The 21,721-nt window shown below is 44.5% G+C and overlaps 1 protein-coding gene across 2 annotated transcripts in view; it reads right to left on the reverse strand.

Annotated features, from left to right (window-relative positions):
- FBXO42 (F-box protein 42) overlaps nt 1–19,466 on the reverse strand; it is a 95,688-nt gene extending 76,222 nt beyond the window's left edge. Inside the window, exon 1 of one of the 2 annotated variants that reach the window (XM_030912700.1) lies at nt 19,224–19,466. The gene's annotated coding sequence lies outside the window, so the exon portion shown is untranslated. Of the gene's footprint in view, nt 1–4,620; nt 4,779–19,223 lie in introns of those variants that run through there. The other variant, XM_030912701.1, reaches the window with a different exon arrangement.
- Nucleotides 19,467–21,721: the final 2,255 nt, after the last annotated feature.

Raw genomic sequence — 21,721 nt, forward strand, 5'->3', positions numbered from 1 at the left:
AGACGTGGAGGCTGCAGTGAGCCAAGATCATGCCACTGCACTCCAGCTTGGGCAATAGAGCAAGCTTCTGTCCCAAAACAACAACAACAACAAAACAGAGTTACCTTTAAGACAAAAAAAAAAAAAAACTAAAACTGAAAAACACATTTTTTACCCAATTGTTTTTATCGTAAGTACACACTAATATTTTAAATTCTACACTAACAAAGAGTATAATCTAGAGGCTCCTTATTACTGACAGTCTGTTTTGACAAAAAAAAAAAAAAAAAAAAAGCCTAGAAACAGAGTAATTTGGCACAACCATTGTTGCTATTAGCAAACTGAGCTATTACGACAAGCAAAGTCAGGAAGCTATTTTACAAAGCATACCAAATTTCATAACAGATACCAGCTGCAGTTTTTAAAAATGGTGAACTCATTAGTGTGTTACCCAATTAAGATTCCCTTAATAAAACAGAAAAATTTTTAAATGGAAAAATAAAGTATTCCCACAAACTACCCATCAATATACTTTCTTTTTTTGTTGCTTTGTTTTTGAGACAGAGTCTGGCTTTGTCACCTAGGCTGGAGTGCAGTAGAACTCACTCAAGCGATTCTCCTACCTCAGCCTCCAGAGTAGCTGGGATTACAGGCATGCACCACCACGCCCAACTGATTTTTGTATTTTTAGTAGAGACAGGGTTTCACCATGCTGGCCAGGCTGGTCTCGAACTCCTGACCTCAGGTGATTCGCCCACCTCGGCCTCCTAGAGTACTGGGATTACAGGCGTGAGCCACTGCATCCAGCCGAAAATTTCATATGGAGAACCATATGTTTTAAATTCAGCAAAATGTTTTATTTGGTAGAAAGGTATAATGGAGGCTGGGCACGGTGGCTCACGCCTGTAATCCCAGGACTTTGGGAAGCAAGGCAAGTGGATCACTTGAGTTCAGGAGTTCAAGACCAGACTGGGCAACATGGTGAAACTCCATCTCTACAAAAAATACAAAAATTAGCGTGGTGTGGTGGTGCACACTTGTAGTCTCAGCTACTCAGGAGGCCAAAGTAGGAGGATCACTTGAGTCCAGGAGGTAGAGGTTACAGTGAGCCAAGATCGCACCGCTGTATTGCAACCTGGACAACAGAACCAAACCCTGTCTCACAAAAAAAAAAAAGAAAGAAAGAAAAAATATAGTCTTGCGTTAATTCCGATACGTGATTTTTTTTAAGGATTTATAAGTCATCTAAAACACACAAGCCAGAATCATGTTAATTCTGATGGGTGATTTTTTTTAAGGATTTATAAGTCATCTAAATCACACAAGCCAGAATCATGTTAATTCTGATAGGTGATTTTTTTTTAAGGATTTATAAGTCATCTAAAACACACAAGCCAGAATCATCTTAATTCTTTTTTTTTTTTTTTTTTTTTTTTTTGAGACGGAGTCTGGCTCTGTCACCCAGGCTGGAGTGCAGTGGCCGGATCTCAGCTCACTACAAGCTCCGCCTCCCGGATTCACGCCATTCTCCTGCCTCAGCCTCCCGAGCAGCTGGGACTACAGGTGCCCGCCACCTCGCCCGGCTAGTTTTTTGTATTTTTTAGTAGAGATGGGGTTTCACCGTGTTAGCCAGGATGGTCTCGATCTCCTGACCTCGTGATCCGCCTGTCTCAGCCTCCCAAAGTGCTGGGATTACAGGCTTGAGCCACCACGCCCGGCCCCAGAATCATCTTAATTCTGATAGGTGATTTTTTTTCTAGGATTTATAAGTCATCTGAAACACATAAGCCAGAATCAACTACACCTTTCATTACTCACATAATTTAAACAAACTAACAAAATATGGAGATGAGCTACACAAATGTCATCTGAGTAATGGCTAAAGGCCCTTAAACAAGATAGGTCTGCTCTGAAAACATTCAGTTTACTATGAACCATTTAATCTTTCTAATCCCAAAACGTGTCAACCAGGAAGCCTGCTCACTTACACAGCACCATCTCTCTCTATGACCCACTTCTAAACGTCATTTTAACTTCCTTTTTTTCCCCATTAGACCGTACACTACTTGAGAGCAGAGACTAAGCCATATTTATCTTTGTACATCTGGCACATTAGTAGACACCTTATCAATATCAGTGATTTTTTCATGAATGAAGATCATAAAGTCCCTCACTGATGAGGGATGTTAATGACTCACTTCTGGCTGCAAAGTATACTCTTGAGGTGTTCAGTGTTGAAAGACTTCACTGAACCACACTTTCACATGGCCTTGCTTATGACCATAAGCACAAAGCCATCTGTAAGACAGTTCATCTTAGTTGGGAGTAGAGCATAAAATCTATTCTTCTTCATTGACGAATTTACTGAAATAAAAATAAATCTTAACCAAAGGCATAATTACACTTTTATGTTAATCTGCAATAGTCAGGAGCCCAGCTGAAAAACCAAAAACCAAACCAAAACAAAAATGCTGACTTTTAATTGTGATAAGTCCCAGAAGAAAAACATTAAAAGGAGTGCAAAATTAGAAAGATAAATAGATTCAGAGTTAAAGATAGAGCCTAAAGTATTTCGCCCAAACCATTCAATTCTTTAAAGCATTTTAGATCATGAGGTCAGGAGATCGAGACCATCCTGGCTAATACGGTGAAACCCCGTCTCTACTAAAAAATACAAAAAACTAGCCGGGCGACGAGGCGGGCGCCTGTAGTCCCAGCTACTCGGGAGGCTGAGACAGGAGAATGGCGTGAACCCGGGAGGCGGAGCTTGCAGTGAGCTGAGAGCCGGCCACTGCACTCCAGCCTGGGCGGCAGAGCAAGACTCCGTCTCAAAAAAAAAAAAATAATAATAATAATAATAATAATAAAGCATTTTAAAATCCAAGTAACACAGAAAAGTGACAATCCTAAGAGCAGAGCTGGATGAATTACTGCAAAGTAAACACGATCTCTTTTATTTTAAGATGGGAAAGTTTTTGTTTTGTTTTGTTTTGTTTTGTTTTGAGACGGAGTCTCGCTCTGTCGCCCAGGCTGGAGTGCAGTGGCCGGATCTCAGCTCACTGCAAGCTCCGCCTCCCGGGTTTACGCCATTCTCCTGCCTCAGCCTCCCGAGTAGCTGGGATTACAGGCGCCGCCACCTTGCCCGGCTAGTTTTTTTTGTATTTTTTAGTAGAGACGGGGTTTCACCGTGTTAGCCAGGATGGTCTCGATCTCCTGACCTCGTGATCCGCCCGTCTCGGCCTCCCAAAGTGCTGGGATTACAGGCTTGAGCCACCACGCCCGGCTTGTTTTGTTTTTTAAGACGGAGTCTCACTCTGTCGCTCAGGCTGGAGTGCAAAGGCGCAATCTTGGCTCACTGCAACCTCTGCCTTGTGGGTTCAAGCGATTCTCTTACCTCTGCCTCCCAAGTAGCTGGGACTATAGACACACACCACCACACCTGGATAATTTCTATATTTTTAGTAGAGACTGGGTTTCACCATATTGGCCAGGCTGGTCTCAAACTCCTGACCTCAAGTGATCCGCCCGCCTCAGTCTCCCAAAGCACTGGGATTATTGGGGGGGGGGGGGGTGACCCACCACGCCCAGCTGTAAAAGTTTTAAACAATCAAAATGATAGACATATCCAAGTCACTTAGCTTATACTGACAATTGTCACTATGAGAAATTCCAAGGTTTTCTATAAAACCGGTAAGACTCAAAGCTAACAATCCACATTTGTCAAAACCCACAGCATCAAAGAGTGAAATTTAATAGATGTAATTTAAAACAACAAAACAAAACACATGTGTAGGAGGCTGGGGTTCCCAGATTATGACAAAATAATCTAACTACATTACTAATATATGAGACCACCTTGGGTGGAGGAAAAGGTGTTAACGTAAGTAACTTTGGAAACAAGGGGCAGCTGTAAGACTATAAAGGCAAAAGAAACTGCATATAAGCACTAGTGTCTACTTGACAAAGTTGTTTCTCACAAAAGTAGAGGCTAGCAATACTAATCCAGCCATATATGTATACTGGCATTGAACGATTAAGTAAATAGTTGGCAGATGGCTAGACCCAAGTTTCTTATTGGAGTGGGAATTTACAGACAGTTAAGGAAGGAGAATAGAATGATCCTGTGATAATGGATTAGAGTAGGAGACAGGATGAACTCATGTTTAAATAGATACAGATGGTTACATATAGAAATATTTACAATTGGGGCCGGGCACGGTGGCTCAAGCCTGTAATCCCAGCACTTTGGGAGGCCGAGACGGGCGGATCACGAGGTCAGGAGATCGAGACCATCCTGGCTAACACGGTGAAACCCCGTCTCTACTAAAAAAAAATACAAAAAACTAGCCGGGCGAGGTGGCGGGCGCCTGTAGTCCCAGCTACTCAGGAGGCTGAGGCAGGAGAATGGCGTAAACCCGGGAGGCGGAGCTTGCAGTGAGCTGAGATCCGGCCACTGCACTCCAGCCTGGGCGACAGAGCGAGACTCCGTCTCAAAAAAAAAAAAAAAAAAAAAAAAAAAAAAAAAGAAATATTTACAATTGGTGTATAATACACGCACACACATATATATACATGTGTTAGTATACACTCATCTACCACCTTGTTCTATTAGCTGAAAGGGCCTACAAGTAATAAGCATACCTAGCACCCAGATGTTCTTTCCAATGCCATTCTCCAACAAAAGAAACCAGGGCTCCTTGGTGAAATGGCAGAATCCAGGAGAAGGATAGGAAATATATAAGAAGAGCCTGGAGAATCCAGTACTGCCACAAAGTAAGGAAGTGCCCTAAAAACAAAACAAAAGAAAATTGATGGGATTGTGTAAAAGGGGCAAAGGAGACTGATCAAAGAGCTCCTGATGGTCAAAACTGAAACAGCTGGGCCACAAAATAAATTGGTACTGGATTAATACCCAAAGTAGAGGCCAGGTGCTGTGGCTCATGCCTGTAACCCTAGCACTTTGGCAGACTGAGGCAGGTGGAGTGCCTGCACTCAGAAGTTCGAGACCAGCCTGGGCAAAACGGTGAAACCCCGTTTCTACTAAAATACAAAAAATTAGCCAGGTGTGGTGGTGTGCACCTGTAGTCCCAGCTACTCGGGAGGCTGAGGCAGAAGAACTGCTAGTACCAGGGAGGCAGAGGCTGCAGTGAGCCGAGATCACACCACTGCCCTCCAACATGGGTGACAGAGGGAGACTCCATCTCTAAATCAATCAACCAATCAATCAATGAATCCCAAACTACAAAATAAATATCCACAAATTCATATTGATATAACTGATTAAGAAAAAAAAAAAAAAAAGGCCGGGTGCAGTGACTCATGCCTGTAATCCCAGCATTTTGGGAGACCAAGGGAGGCAGATCATGAGGTCAGGAGTTTGAGACCAGCCTGGCCAAAATGGTGAAACCCCATCTTTACTAAAAATATGAAAAATTAGCCAGGTGTGTGGTGGTACACACCTGAAAGCCCAGCTACTAGGGAGGCTGAGGCAGAATTACTGGAACCCAGGAGGCAGAGGCAGGAGTGAGGCAAGATCTCGCCATCGTACTCCAGCCTGGGAAACAGAGCAAGACTCCGTCTTTGGCGGGGGGGGGGGCGGGGAAGAGGGGACTCTCCAATGCAGATTTCCAAATAATTTGTGTATGTACGTTTTCCTCTCACTTCCAGCAGTAGAGTATAATTTCCGCTACCTTCCTAACTTGTCTCCACCTAGGTGAAGTTATTATATTACCATCATACAATGCAGCTAGACACTAAGCTAGTTTTACAATGGATAGAAAGTAATTTCATTCCTGTATACCTTGGGTAAATAAAACTTTCTGTGTATCTATGACAGGAAATTCATAATGGGGAAATGAAGGTTAAAAATTTAAAGTAGGCAGGGTGCAGGGGCTCATGCCTGTATTCCCAGCACTCTGAGAGGCCAAGATGGGAGGATCACTTGAGCCCAGGAGTTCAAGACCAGCCGGGGCAACACAGACTGGGCCCCGTTTCTACAATTTAAAAATTAGCTGGGGCCGGGCGCGGTGGCTCAAGCCTGTAATCCCAGCACTTTGGGAGGCCGAGACGGGCGGATCACGAGGTCAGGAGATCGAGACCATCCTGGCTAACACGGTGAAACCCCGTCTCTACTAAAAATACAAAAAAAACTAGCCAGGCGAAGTGGCGGGCGCCTGTAGTCCCAGCTACTCGGGAGGCTGAGGCAGGAGAATGGCGTAAACACGGGAGGCGGAGCTTGCAGTGAGCTGAGATCCGGCCACTGCACTCCAGCCTGGGCGACAGAGTGAGACTCTGTCTCCAAAAAAAAAAAAAAGAGTTACCTCTTCTTGAGTTTCTCCTATCCCCTCCAGCCAATTAAGTATTCCTCTGACCTTCTATTTATTTTGTACAGTATCTTCATTATCTCCAAGTTATGTAAATATTTGTTAAGTGAGGTGACCTACAAGACCTTAGCCAACATTAGATAAATACTACAGATAGTTTCTACTTTTCACCACTTCATAAGTTACAATTTTGCTTATTAACCACTTGCCTAATTAAAAACCACATTAAGAGCCAGGAGTGGTAGCTCATGCCTATTATCATAGCAACTCAGAAGACTGACACGAGAGGATCGCTTGAGGCCAGGAGTTCAAGACCAGCCTGGGCAAAATACTGAGACCCGCCCCCCCCCCCATCTCCAAGAAGAAAAAAAAAATGCCAGGTATGGTGGTGTGCACCTGTAGTCCCAGCTATGTGGGAGGCTGAGGTGGGAAGATCACTTGATGATTGTACCACTGCACTCCAGCCTGTAACAGTATAAGACCATCTCTAAAAAAAAAAAAAAATTAATTAAAGTATGAAAAAATAAAACCTACAATTTACTTCTCATTGCTATGGTTTCCAATAAAGTCACAACAGCACTAAAGCAATCAAGATGCAAAAATGCACAGCCACGAGTTTCCTTTAAGGAAAATATGCTTTAAGATGTGGTGTCCAGAAATGTGAAAATTGCCAGTACCAACTGTCTTCTTATGTGTGTTGAATCATACTGTATTTCAGATGGGTAGTGTTATGGCTGAAAACTGTTAATACTAGTTCAATTTTAAGAGTCAGCATTTAAAGGGATGGAATCCAGAAAACTAATTTCCATCTCTGACCTTCTATAAATTTGCTATGATCTCAGGAAAATTGATTTTGCATACTGTATCAACTGTATGGTAAAAGTAATAATCCATCAGAAACTTCAAAAGGCTATGTTCTATACCATTTCTATGAAAACAAGTGATGACTGTATAGAATACAAATATATTCAAAGATAGCTTATAATATGAAATTCAGCTACCAGACAGAAATATGGGGAAGACAAAAGTGTTCACTTCATTTAAGACTGACTCTACAGATAAGACTAATGCCCTGAGAACACCTCCCTGGCACTTGGAGCAAAAGGCCAATGATATGGTCTATTTTAAACAGTTCACTTTTCAATAAAGTTTGAAATAACCCACAACTAAGAACATAATTTCTCTGCTTCATGTTTACTAGTCTGTATCAGTTTACAAACTAAAATTAAACTGACAAACACTTAACAGAATTCTCAACAACACAATAACATTATCATACAAAAGATAATACCAAGGTTGTTGTGAGTTATCCAGTTCTCTGTTACTTCCTAATGCTGCAAACTACAAATCAGAACCCCAAATGGGAGAAATGCTAAATAGTACATGAAGATGACTCATACAAGCAAACAGGTATGCAAAAACATTCAAAGTTCTTTTATTCTTAAACATTGAAATTCCTTAAAGCAAATACAAATTAAATGGAGTTCTAGAAGGGTAAACAGTGATCCTAAGATAGTATCAGGAAGAAAAAACTATTTTAATAATGGCCACATGCAGTGGCTCACTCCTGTAATCCCAGCACTGTGGGAAGCCAAGGTGAGCGAATAGCTTGAGCCCAGGAGTTCAACACCATCCTTGGCAACACAGCAAAACCTTGTCTGTACAAAAAAAAAAAATTAGCCAGGCTTGGTGGCTCTGTCTCAAAAAAAAAAAAAGAGAGAAAAGAAAACAAATAAAACTACCGACATGATGGCTTGTGTCTCTAATCCCAGCGACTCAGGAGTCTGAGGTGGGAGGATTGTTTGAGGCCAGGAGTCCACCTGGGATCACTCCTCCTGCCTCAACCTCCCAAGAAGCTGGGAGTCCAGGAGCACACCACCAAGCCCAGCTAATTTTTTTTTTTTTTTTTTTTTTTTTTTTTTTTTTTTTTTTTTTTGAGACGGAGTCTTGCTCTGTCGCCCAGGCTGGAGTGCAGTGGCCGGATCTCTGCTCACTGCAAGCTCCGCCTCCCGGGTTCACGCCATTCTCCTGCCTCAGCCTCCCGAGTAGCTGGGACTACAGGCGCCCGCCACCTCGCCCGTCTAGTTTTTTTGTATTTTTTAGTAGAGACGGGGTTTCACCGTGTTCGCCAGGATGGTCTCGATCTCCTGACCTCATGATCCGCCCGTCTCGGCCTCCCAAAGTGCTGGGATTACAGGCTTGAGCCACCGCGCCCGGCCCGCTAATTTTTTTTTATTTTGTAGAGCCAGGGTTTCGCCACATCACCCAGGCTGGTCAAACTCCTGGACTCAAGTGATCCTCCTGTCTTGGCATCTAAAAGTGCTGGAATTACAGGTGTGAGACACCATGCCCCCGGCTCATATGACTTCTTAACTAATCTGTCGCAATACAGAGAATTAGCTGGTTTCCCACTTCCTTCCTTCTTCCTTCTTCAATCTATTCTTAATTTTGCTGTAGTATTAAACTTCATGATGCAAATCTGGGTCAAAAACTTTTGACTGGGCCAGGCACGGTGGCTCACACCTGTAATCCTACCACTTTGGGAGGCCAAGGCCTGTAATCCTACCACTTTGGGAGGCTGAGGCGGGTGGATCACCTGAGGTCAGGAATTCGAGACCAGCCTGGTCTTCAGTAGAAACCCTGTCTCTACTAAAAATACAAAAAATTAGCTGGGCGTGGTGGTGGGCACCTGTAATCCCAGCTACTAAAGAGGCTAAGGCAGGAGAATCGCTTGAACCTGGGAGGTGGAGGTTGCAGTGAGCCGAGATCGCGCCATTGCATTCCGGCCCAGGTGACACTGCTAGACTCCGTTGCATCAAGGAAAAAAAAAAACCTTTTGACTGTTTTAATGCCTATTCTTGAAAATTCAAGTTTTGTCTTGTTTTGTTTTTGATATGGAGTTTCGCTCTTGTAGCCCAGGCTGGAGTGCAATGGTGCGATCTCAGCTCACTGCAACCTCACTGAACACCTCCCAGGTTCAAGCGGTTCTCCTGCCTCAGTCTCCTGAGTAGCTGGGATTACAGGCTCCCAACACCATGCCCAGCTAATTTATCTGTTTTTAGGAGAGATGGGTTTCACCATGTTGGCCAGGCTGGTCTTGAACTCCTGACCTCAGGTGACCTGCCCGCCTCAGCCTCCCAAAATGTTGGCATTACAGGCATGAGCCACCACGTCTGGCCTAATCTCACTTTTTGTGTGCCTCTCCTCACTCTGGTCTATTCCTCTCTCCTTTAGCCAAATGATCGTAATATTCTCTCTTCCCACCTCTATGATTCTTTGTTCTTGTTGCCTTTTTTTTTTTTTTTTTTTTTTTTTGAGATGTAGTCTAGCTCTGTCGCCCAGGCTGGAGAGCAGTGGCGTGATCTTGGCTCACTGCAACCTCTACCTCCTGGGTTAAAGCAATTCTCTTGCCTCAGCCTCCTGAGTAGCTGGGATTACAAGCGCACACCACCACATCTGACTAAGTTTTGTATTTTTAGTAGAGAGGGGTTTCACCACGTTGGTCAGGCTGGTCTCAAACTCCTGTCTTCAAGCAATCCACCTGCCTCAGCCTCCCAAAGTGCTGGGATTACAGGCATGAGCCACCATCCCTAGCTTTGCCAAGGTTTAATTTGGACATATTCATAGAAGAACGATGTCTGGGGTGGGTGCGGTGGCTCACACCTGTAATCCCAACACTTTGGGAGGCCAAGGCGAGTGAATCACCTGAGGTCAGGAGTTCAAGACCAGCCTGGCCAACATGGTAAAACCCTGTCTCTACTAATAAATAGAAAAAATAGCCGGGTATGGTGGCAAGCGCCTGTAATAATAGCTACTTGGGAGGCTGAGGCAGGAGAATCACTTAAACCTGGGAGGTGGAGGTTGTGGTGAGCAGAGATCACGCCAATGCACTTTAGCCTGGGCAATAAGAGCGGGAAACCCTGTCTCGAAAATAGTAATACATATAAACATTTCTGCAATTGGACTGTCTTTCCAAACACATGTGCACATATTTTATCTAAAATAGTTTCAGCTAAGAGTGCACACCAAAACAACTGTCCGAAGATAAAAGAACAACCAAATCATTAGGTACTCTCATGATGAAAAGAGGAAAAGGAGGAAATCTCATTCAAAATCTCCTAAGGTTCCAATGCTTATCAAATTTTAATGTGAATCTAGTTTATAGATTCAGATTCAGTAAGCCTTGGGTGGAACTTGACACTCTGCATTCTCACCTTGATGATGCCAGCACTGCCAGTTTGTGGACCTTGAGTATCAAAGTCCTAAGTAACCACTAAAATGTAGCTGATGTCAACACTAGATGAGAAAATGGAATCAACAGGTATTGGGAGTATGTGCCAGGTGCCTTATCTCATTTAATCTTTACCTATGAGAAACATATTATCAATCCTGTTTTATAAGATGAGGATAATTAAGGCTCAGATAAATTAACGTGCCCATGATTATACAGAATCAGGTTTGAACCCAATCATATGACTCCATTTATTCTTTTTAAGAGATAGTATAAATCAGTCATTGCAATTAATTTTAAACCACCCTCCAAAGAATAATAGGCCAGGCCGGGCACAGTGGCTCACGCCTGTAATCCTAGCACTTTGGGAGGCCAAGGTGGGCGAATCACCTGAGGTCAGGAGTTCAAAACCAGCCTGTCTAACATGGTGAAACCCCGTCTCTACCAAAAATACAAAAATTAGCTGGGCATGGTGGCAGGCATCTGTAATTTCAACTACTTGGGAGGCTGAGGCAGGAGAATTGCTTGAACCCAGGAGGCAGAGGTTGCAGTGAGCAGAGATCATTCCACTGTACTCCAGCATGGGTAAAAGAGCGAGACTCCATCTCAAAAAAAAAAAAGAATAGACCAGACACAGTGGCTCACGCCTGTAGTCTCAGGCGTGAGAGTGAGACTTAGGAGGCCAAGGAGGGAGGATCGCTTGAGCACTGAGGTTGAAGCTGCAGTGAGCCTCTGCACTCCAGCCTGAGGAACAGAGCATGGGCCCTATCTCCAAAAAAAAAAATAATAATAATAACAACGTTGCATGACATCTTGTCTTGGATATAGACTTTCACTTTCCTCTATTAGCTCTTTCTTCAAAATGTCCTACCTTTTATTGTTATCCCCCTGCTTTGATGCTAGTCATTGTCATCCACACTTGAACTATAATAGTAGACACCTACCTAACTGTTCTGACTCTAGCCTCTTGCCTCATCAATCTAGAGATTATTCTGCAGTCTCCAAGAATTCACTAAATGTGAGCAGACCAGAAGCATGGTAAAAATAGTGTTTCAAGAGGAATTCAAAGTACTTTATAATCCCACAATTCTCCTATCAAATCTCTGGGGTGGCATATAAAGCCAGCTTCCCCACTGATAAACAAAAATATTCTGCAAAGAACATAATACATTTTAACAAGATGCTGTGATGGAATGGAACGTTTTATTTCCATTTGTCTTTTTTCTTTTTTTTTTTTTCTGACATGGTGTTTTGCTCTTTTGCCCAGGCTGGAGTGCAGTGGCACAATCTTGGCTCACTGCAACCTCCGCCTCCCGAGTTCAAGCAATTCTCCTGCCTCAACCTCCTGAGTAGCTGGGATTACAGGTGCGCACCATCACCCCCAGCTAATTTTTGTATTTTTAGTAGAGATGGGGTTTCACCATGTTGGCCAGGCTGGTCTCAAACTCCCAACCTCAAGCGATTTGCCCATCCTGCCCAGCGGTCATTTATCGTTTTTCTAGTGGTGGTCAGGGCAAAGGAATGCCTTCCTGCTTCTGCCTCCTAAACACTCATTTCTCTAGACCAGAGGAGAGTACCTCCTTCCATCACAAGTCATTTTCTACTCCATTCCACATTAATCATTTCCAGAAGTCCATCTATACCATTACTTACTGACACAGTTTCATACTATTTCATATTGCTATAGTTTTTTTTGTTTGTTTTTTGAGATGGAGTCTCACTGTGTTGCCAGGCTGGAGTGCAGTGGCATGATCTTGGCTCACTGCAACCTCTGCCTCCCAGGTTCAGGTGATTCTCCTGCCTCAGCCTCCTGAGTAGCTGGGACTACAGGCGCACGCCACCACACCCAGCTAATTTTTGTATTTTTAGTAGAGACGAGGTTTCATCATGTTGGTTAGGATGGTCTTGATCTCTTGACCTCATGATCCACCCGCCTCGGCCACCCAAAGTGCTGGGATTACAAGCGTGAGCCACCATGCCCAGCCATAGTTATGTTTTTATGTAAATTTTCTCCATAACCAGATTTTACATTTTTTATTAATACCTGCACAGCTGGAACAGATTATGAATTTATGAAAGGTAGATAATGTCTTGATTATATCTTATCCCCAGGAAATCTAAAGGACAGTGATGTATGTGCACACGAAGTAAATCTTTGCTTCACAAGCTCGCCTGATCATAAAAATCACCTGGCCAAGCATGCTGGCTCACACCTGTAGTCCCAGCTACTTGTGAGGCTGAGGTATAGCATCACTTAAGCCCGGGATATCCAGGCTGCAGTGAGCCATGATTATACCACTGTACTCCAGCCTGGGTGGCAAAGCAAGACCCTGTCTCAAGAGAACATTTAAAAAGTAAATTAAAAAAAATTGAAAATCACCTAGCAGGTAGATTTCCTGGAGATTGTTTCAGAAAAATAGGCATGAAAGCAGAAATCTTAAATCTATCAACAAGCACTACAGATCCAAATCCAGAAAACCTTTGGTAGTATTTCTTTTCTTTTTTTTTTTTTTTTTTTTTTTTTTGAGACGGAGTTTCACTCTTGTTGCCTAGGCTAGAGTGCAATGGTGCGATCTCGGCTCACTGCAACCTCCACCTCCCCCAGGTTCAGGCAATTCTCCTGCCTCAGACTCCTGAGGAGCTGGGATTACAGGCGCCCACCCTGCCCAGCTAATTTTTTGTATTTTTAGTAGAGATGGGGTTTCACCATGTTGACCAGGCTGGTCTCAAACTCCTGACCTCAAGTGATCCACCCACCTCGGCCTCCCAAAGTGCTGGAATTACAGGCGTGAGCCACCGCGCCCAGCCAACCCTCAAGTAGGACTTCTAAAACTTAACCTTATGTTCTCGTTTATGATTTTCTTATAATGCTTTATACACTTTACTGAGCAATAGGTGTAAAACATGGTTAATAAAACTTGCAGAAAAATACAAAATAGTATAGCAGGAGATCTTAAATTATAGATCAATTGAACCCTTATTTCACAAATGAGGAAACTGAAGTCAGAAAACCTAAATCATACAGCTAATGAGTAGCAAAAATAGAAATTGTACCTTTTGTCTTTCGGCCCAATACTTCTATTGCACCACACCAAAATTTATAAAAGATCAGCAGTAAAGCATTATTTACTAATGTCCATCAAAAACAGACCAGTTGAATAAACTCTGGTACATCCTCACTGTGTAGCTGTGGAAATGAATAAGGATTACCTCTGTACCAATATGGAATGATCTCCAAAATATTTTAGGTGAAAAGACCAAGATGCTGAGCAGTGTATACAGTAGTAAAACCTTTTGTGTAAGGGAAAAAAAGAATATATGCAGATATTGGCTTATCATTGCAAAATCCAACAGTTAAAGGATAAACCAAAACCACATAAATATTAGAATGGTTCAAGCACCAACCATGCAACAACCCTTGGCAATTCCTCCTCAAAGTCCCAGCTATAAAAGTGGCAGTAGGCCAGAAGTAGTGGCTCAGGCCTGTAATACCAACACTTTGGGAGGCCGAGGCAGGCAGATCACAGGGTCAGGAGTTTGAGACCAGCCTGACCAACATGGTAAAACACCATCTCTACTAAAAATACAAAAATTGTCTGGGAGTGGTGGTGCATGCCTGTAATCCCAGCAACTCAGGAGGCTGACGCAGAAGAATCTCTTGAACCCAGGAGGTGGGGAGGCAGAAGCTGCAGTGAGCCAAGATTGTACTCCTGCACTCCAGCCTGGGCAACAGAGCAAGACTCCGTCTTAAAAAAAAAAAAGAAAGTGGCACTAAGTTTGAGGGGTGGTCCCTACTATATGATATTCTTAAAAGTTCCGGGCCTGGTGTGGTGGCTCACGCCTGTAATCCCGGCACTTTGGGAGGCCGAGGCAGGTGGATCACCTGAAGTCAGGAATTCAAGACCAGCCTGACCAACATGGAGAAAACCTCATCTTCACTAAAAATACAAAATTAGCCAGGCATGGTGGCATGTGCCTGTAATCACAGCTACTTGGGAGGCTGAGGCAGGAGAATCCCTTGACCCTGGGAGGCGGAGGTTGCAAAGAGCCAAGATCGCGTCATTGCACTCCAGCCTGGGCAACAAGAGCGAAATTCCGTCTCACAAAAAAAAAAAAAAAAGTTCTGGGCCGGGTACAGTGGCTCACGTCTGTAATCCCAGCACTTTGGGAGTCTGAGGTGGATGGATCGCCTGAGCCCAGGAGTTCGCAACCACCCTGGACAACATGGCAAAACCCTAACTCTACAACCCAGGCACGGTGGCTCACGCCTGTAATCCCCAGCATTTTAGGAGGCCAAAGGGGGTGGATCACCTGAGGTCAGGAGTTCCAGAACAGCCAGACCAACGTGGTGAAACCCCATCTCTACTAAAAAACACAAAACTTAGCCGGGCATGGTGGCGGGCGCCTATAGTCCCAGCTACTCGGGAGGCTGAGACAGGAAAATCGCTTGAACCGGGGAGGCAGAGGTTGCAGTGAGCCGAGATGGCACTATTGCACTCCAGCCTGGGTGATAGAGCAAGACTCTGTCTCAAAAAAAAAAAAAAGAAAAAGAAAAAAAAAAGACTTGCCTATAAGTCATAAGCTGTATTATAAGCTTAATGCTGGACAATTTTTAAATGACTTGTCTGTAAGTCATATCTTTGTACATGTAGCAAGCTGTCACATTATAGAAAAATGAACACATCGCCTTCACTTTTCCATCACCTGCAACCTTAGAGCACTCATTTTCAGTTAAGATACAGATTCCCTATGTTCAATAATACAGTGCCACATAAAAATTCCACTCAATCCAAAAATTCGAAGTTTTTGCAACATAGGCAACAACATGCTAAATTAATTGTAAAACAACTACAGCACTAAGGTGAATAACTTGTACTGGGATACAGAAGTTCAGTATCGAAGCCACTAGCAACACCAATCCACAAAGATTCTATAAAAGTTTAACTTGCCGGGCGTGGTGGCTCATGCCTGTAATCCCAGCACTTTGGGAGGCCGAGGCAGGTGGATCACATGGTTAGGAGTTCAAGACCAGCCTGGCCAATATGGTGAAACCCTGTCTCTACTAAAAAAAACTACAAAAATTAGCCAGGCACGGGGCAGGCGCCTGTACTCCCAGCTACTTGGGAGGCTGAGGCAGAAAAATCACTTGAACCCGGGAGGTGGAGGTTGCAGTGAGCAGAGATTGCGCCACTACACTCCAGCTTGGGTGATAGAGCAAGACTCGGTCTCAAAACAAAAACAAAAACAAAAAAAAAACATGAAAAAAAAAGTTTGGTGTAATTCTCACTTAAGTGGTCACCTTCAGTCAAAAAGGAATTAAGATCTTCTTATTTTATTTATTGTTGGGAAAAAGGAGACAGTACTAACAACCACCTATAATCAACATTGTAAGGAATAACAATTAAATATTTGCTGTATTGTCATCAAATTAAAAATACAGTACCTCTTGTACTAGTTTACAAAACAAAAACAAAAAAGCACCATCACTCTAAAGTTGTCACCACTTAGTAATCTGAGATATTTTAATTGCAGCGACGATATTTGTTTGTTGCCTGTGTGTATGACTCATATAGAAAGGTTTTCCCAACATGGCTGGATTTTTGAGAATGCATAACTGGGGCATACTGTGTGGGAAGTATCATTACAGTGAATGAATAAAAGGGGAAAAGAACTCATGACATAATTTTTTTTAAGTTTTTATAAAAAGCAAGTCACTCACTAAAGGCAGGCTCTGCAGAATAAAAGGAAAGGCTGAGGAAAAGCCATCCCTGCTCTGAGAAGCCTTCCTTGACTCTCTTGGTTGGATTCAGTGCACTTCTTAGACTACATAGCACTTAACGGGTTTCCTTGTCTGGCTCCCCAGCCATACTGTATGCAACTTCAGACCAAAAGCTGTCTTAAATTAGTACCTACTTCCCAAAATGCCTGCCATATGGAGGGCCCTCAGTAGGTGGTTCATAAATAGGAATAATCAATTTTATACTTACGTTTTATTTTACATTTTACAAAGCACTTTCAAAACACTATCTGTTTTGATCCACGTTAACAATCATGGGAAGGGCTTTATTTAATCAAATGGCTTTTGATTTTATAAAGAATTAATTCAGGGCTGGGTGCAGTGGCTCACGTCTGCAATCCCAGCACTTTGGGAGGCCAAGGCAGGTGGATCGCCTGTTCAATGTAGTGAAATCCTGTCTCTACCAAAAATACAAAAAATTAGCTGGGCATGGTGGCGGCCATCTGCAATCCCAGCTACTCAGGAGGCTGAGGCAAAAGAATCACTTGAACCTGGGAGGTGGAGGTTGCAGTGAGTGACATCATTGCACTCCAGCCTGGGAAACAAGAGCAAAACTACATCTCACAAAGAGTTAATTCAATGACTAAAACAATCCTGAAATCACAAAGATAATTACATATTTGTTCATCTTTGAGATAGCTTCTCCTTGGGACCTCAGTATTCTCATAAAACTTAGATGTTTTGCTAGCATTTTCTTTGCTTGCTCTCCATAATAGGTAGGACTCACCCTGCTCTAAATCTTACTAAGGGTTTAAACTACATAAAGCTATTATTAAAGACCCTTCTAGAAATCAGACAAAAAGAAGCATCCTAAGTTATTTTTTTCGATTCTGTTCTTTTTGTAACTAAGGTAAGGAATTGCAAAAGTCAAAATCTGGAGAGCAAATGATGTCATGGATGTCATGAAGTTGCATCAATACCTGATGATGATTTAGCATAACAGTGCAACATATTATGCCAAGAAGCATAATGATGAGCCACCAGGATGTTTTACTGCATTAATTTCATGACTATTAGCAAATTGATATGCAAAGTAACTCTCCAATTTTCTACCACAGAGAAGCTGCTGGTTCAGATTTACATCTTTAGCAAAGACACTAAGAAAATCGACAAATTTCTATGGAAAAGTCTTTGATTTAAAAATAGAAAAGGCTGGGCGCAGTGGCTCAAGCCTGGGGTGGGGCAGGGTATCGCTTGACACCAGGAGTTTGAGATCAGCCTGGGCAACATGGTGGAACCCCGTCTCTACGAAAATTTAAAAAAAAAAAAAAAAAATTAGCCGGGCGTGGTGGTGCACGCCTGTAATCCCAACTTCTCAGGAGGCTGAGGCAGGAGAATGGCTAAACCCTGGGGATGGAGATTGCAGCGAGCCGAGACTGTGCCACTGCACTCCAGCCTGGGTGACAGACAGAGTGAGAGACTACCAAAAAAAAAAAAAAGAAAGAAAGAAAATGGTCAAATAATAACCTAAAAGAGCTGTCATTTTAACAGTGAAAAGCTTTTTAAGATACGCCACATGCCTATGGATCAATGTAGATCGAATCATGTATTTATATTGGCTTGTCAAAAGCAAACAGTTACTGGGTATAAAATGACAACATACAATAGAAAAGACGCCCAATCAGATTACACACATGAATACACTGAAAGTTAGCAATTTAACACAGCATCACTAATGGCCGAAGAGCTACAGACTTAATTCTAAATGTTCAATTCTAAATGATGGTACTTCCTCCAAATTTTCCTTGTCTCTTTAAATCCATGATGTCATCATTCTTAAGCACAAGTAAAACCAATTTGTTACAAAAGGTATTTTCGTGTGTCCAAGCAAAAGCAAATGCCTCAACAATTCCCCATACAAGTCCAATGAAGTCATCATTCCTCAAGGAAGAGACCACAAGGCTTCAACCCGACTTCCCTACATGACAGAAACACAATCGAAGTCTCCCAATTAGCATTTAAACAACAAAAGTTGTTCTCAAAAAGGAGCAACATAGTTACAATGTCGCTGCCAGCAAGTATGAACTGGTAATGTATCAGAATCTTCATCTAGATCCATCAGAATCCCACCACAGAAAAATTCAAAGACGCTGGCAATTAAGAAATGAAGCTTTTATTTTCCTAATAGAAGTCGAGAGATTTAACAAACAAAACAATTGATTATTCTGAATCTTAACAATCCGAAGCTTTCAAAAGAACTCAGCGCTGAAGTTACTCTGCGGCGACCATCAAGATCTCACAATCGTTTCCTCTTAGCTTACAAATTCGTTCCCACCCTCCACCGTTCCCTTTGCACACACAATTATCGCCAGAGAAGCCTTCCACATTCACAGCATGGATTGCTGTCTCAAGCAAGGAGATCCGCAGTTCCCATTTCTCTAGGGGAACACGCAGCAAGCTAGGAGATAGGAAAGGCCTTTTGTGTTTTATTTAACGTAAACCAATTCCAAAATTATCCCTTTGCAGCTGCAGGTTCAGAGATGCTGGCCCCTAGCCGCAGCCCCAATTTTGATGCGCACCCGACCCCCGGCTCCCCTCTCACATAGAAGTGAAAGGTTCGGAGGAGGAATGAAAGGATTATCTGACACCCTAAAGCCATCCTTGCCCGGGCCACAAACCCCTTCACTGCCTGGATGAGGGGACGAGAACCACCCTGCTGAGGAGAGGGGGTGGGTTCGCTCCCGACCCAAGGGCTGGCTGGAAAGGACCTCTCCTCCTCCTCGCCTCACTCGAGGACGGCGATAGCAAGGCACCCTGCGCAACCAGGACCGACCCCCGCGCGGGATACGGGGCCTGCGCCAGACCCCGGGCGCCCGCTGCCCCTTGCCAGTCCCGGGCATAAAGGGCATGAGGCGCCGGCTCCCCACCGCGGCCCAGGGAGGAGAGGCCTCACCTGGCCCAGCCCGCTCCACGCTCTCGGGTTCGCTCCGCTGGCGAAGGTAATGAGGGAGCCAGGGACAGGGCCAGAGCAGAGGCGCTCTGCCTCAGGACGCGATAGCCGTGCTCGGGGCTCCTCACAGCTTGCGGGACCCCGAGCCGCCCGGAGCCGCCATCTTCCTCCACTCAAACGCCGCCGCCGTCGCCGCCGCAGCTGCTGCTGCTCAGGCCGGGAGAAGACAGCGCGGAGCGCGCATGCGCCGGGGCGGGCGCGGAGGACGCGCGCGCACTCACGTCAGCGCGGCGGGCTGTCGCGGGGCGGCCAGGGGGCGGCGCCATATTGAGAAGGGCCGTGGTCCCAGACTTAGGTTCTCCGGAAGGTGGAAGGCGGTCGGGGTAGCTGGGCTTCAGCACCCGCCTTGGCCGCGTCTCTAGCGTCTACCTCATAGCCGCACCCACCCTCCGCTGAACTGTCTGGGGCAACTGGGTGGTTTTTCCAGTGGTTTGAGACTAACGTTTAGCCAAGAATTAACTCACTTCTACCCCGAGGGCCCGATGAGCACAGAGGGCTGTGGCCGATGTAAATCCCCATGGATATCGCCAAGGGGAGGGAAACTCTGCCTGAGGTGTGCAAGAGAAGCCTCCCTTAACCTAGCCTTGTAGCAACCACTGTGTGAGTTCTTACTAGCTCCGCTTTTAAGATGAGGAAACTGCTGTAATCCCAGCACTTTGGGAGGCCGAGACGGGCGGATCACGAGGTCAGGAGATCGAGACCATCCTGGCTAACATGGTGAAACCCCGTCTCTACTAAAAAATACAAAAAACTAGCCGGGCGAGGTGGCGGGCGCCTGTAGTCCCAGCTACTCGGGAGGCTGAGGCAGGAGAATGGCATAAACCCGGGAGGCGGAGCTTGCAGTGAGCTGAGATCCGGCCACTGCACTCCAGCCTGGGCGACAGAGCGAGACTCCGTCTCAAAAAAAAAAAAAAAGATGAGGAAACTGAGGCACAGAAAACGATCAGTTATTTGACCAGAGTCACACACCTAGCAGTGAAGGTGGGCGGCGCGGGAAAGAGGCTTTAAACTCAGGCATGTCTGGTTCCCAAGCTCCTTTACTTCCTATTGGCTATCACCAGGGGATAGGATCCAGCAAAGTCCCCCTTCTCAAGGGAGCAAGCTGGTGTGTAAGGTGAGAACCTTCATGAGCCCAGCCCTACAGCATACGGTCTAAGGAAATGCTAGATACAGAGTCAAAGGCTTCCATCTAAACTCTGTAAGCCAAAAAAAAAGAAAATCTAAGCCCCCCCCCCCCCCGCAAAACCATCCGAATGGACTTCCTCCTAGGCCAGGGCAGTCTAAAATGTAACCAACCTGAGACTGGTTCAGGCCATGACAGGAAGGGGGACATAAGACATGCCTCATTACCCCTCCAGCATTGACATCAACACAACAGACCTTAAGACTGGTAAGAAACATTTACAATCTATTCTCTCTGGAGCCTGCCTGCCACCTGGAGGCTTCACATGCATGATAAAACTTTGGTGTCCACAACCCTTATCATAACCCAGACATTCATTTCTATTGATAATAAGTTTTTTTTTGAGACAGGGTCTGGCTCTGTTGCCCAAGCTGGAGTCTAGTGATGAGTTCTTGGTTCGCTGCAACCTCTGCCTTTCGGGCTCAAGCTGTCCTCCTACCTTAGTCTCCTAAGTTTCCTAAGTAGCTAGGACTACAGGCGGGCACCACCATGCCTGACAAATTTTTCCTTTTTTTTTTTTTTTTTTTTTTTGAGACGGAGTCTTGCTCTGTCTCTCAGGCTGGAGTGCAGTGGCCGGATCTCAGCTCACTGCAACCTCCGCCTCCCGGGTTCACACCATTCTCCCGCCTCAGCCTCCCGAGTAGCTGGGACCACAGGCGCCCGCCACCTCACCCGGCTAATTTTTTGTATTTTTAGTAGAGACGGGGTTTCGCCGTGTTAGCCAGGATGGTCTGGATCTCCTGACCTCGTGATCCGCCCGTCTCGGCCTCCCAAAGTGCTGGGATTACAGGCTTGAGCCACCGCGCCCGGCCAATTTTTCCATTTTGTTGTAGACACAGGGTTCACCATGTTGCCCATGCTTGTCTCAAACTCCTGAGCTCAAGCAATCCACTTGCCTTGGCCTCCCAAAGTGCTGGGATTACAGGCGTGTGCCACCGCACCAGGCCTATTGATAACTCTTTCAACTCATTGCCAATCAGACAATTTTTAAATCTACCTATAATGTGGAAACCCCCACTTCAAGTTTCCAGTCTTTCTGCACCGAACCAATGTAGTTTTTATTTATTTATTTATTTACTTATATTTATTTATTTATGTGGTTTTTTTGTTTTGTTTTGTTTTGTTTTGTTTTGTTTTGTTTTGTTTTGAGATGGAGTCTTGCTCATCACCCAGGCTGGAGTGCAGTGGCGCGATCTCGGCTCACTACAAGCTCCGCCTCCCAGGTTCATGCCATTCTCCTGTCTCAGCCTCCCGAGTA

Source organism: Rhinopithecus roxellana, chromosome 12 (assembly GCF_007565055.1).
Source record: "Rhinopithecus roxellana isolate Shanxi Qingling chromosome 12, ASM756505v1, whole genome shotgun sequence".
NCBI classification, from domain to species: Eukaryota; Metazoa; Chordata; class Mammalia; order Primates; family Cercopithecidae; genus Rhinopithecus; species Rhinopithecus roxellana.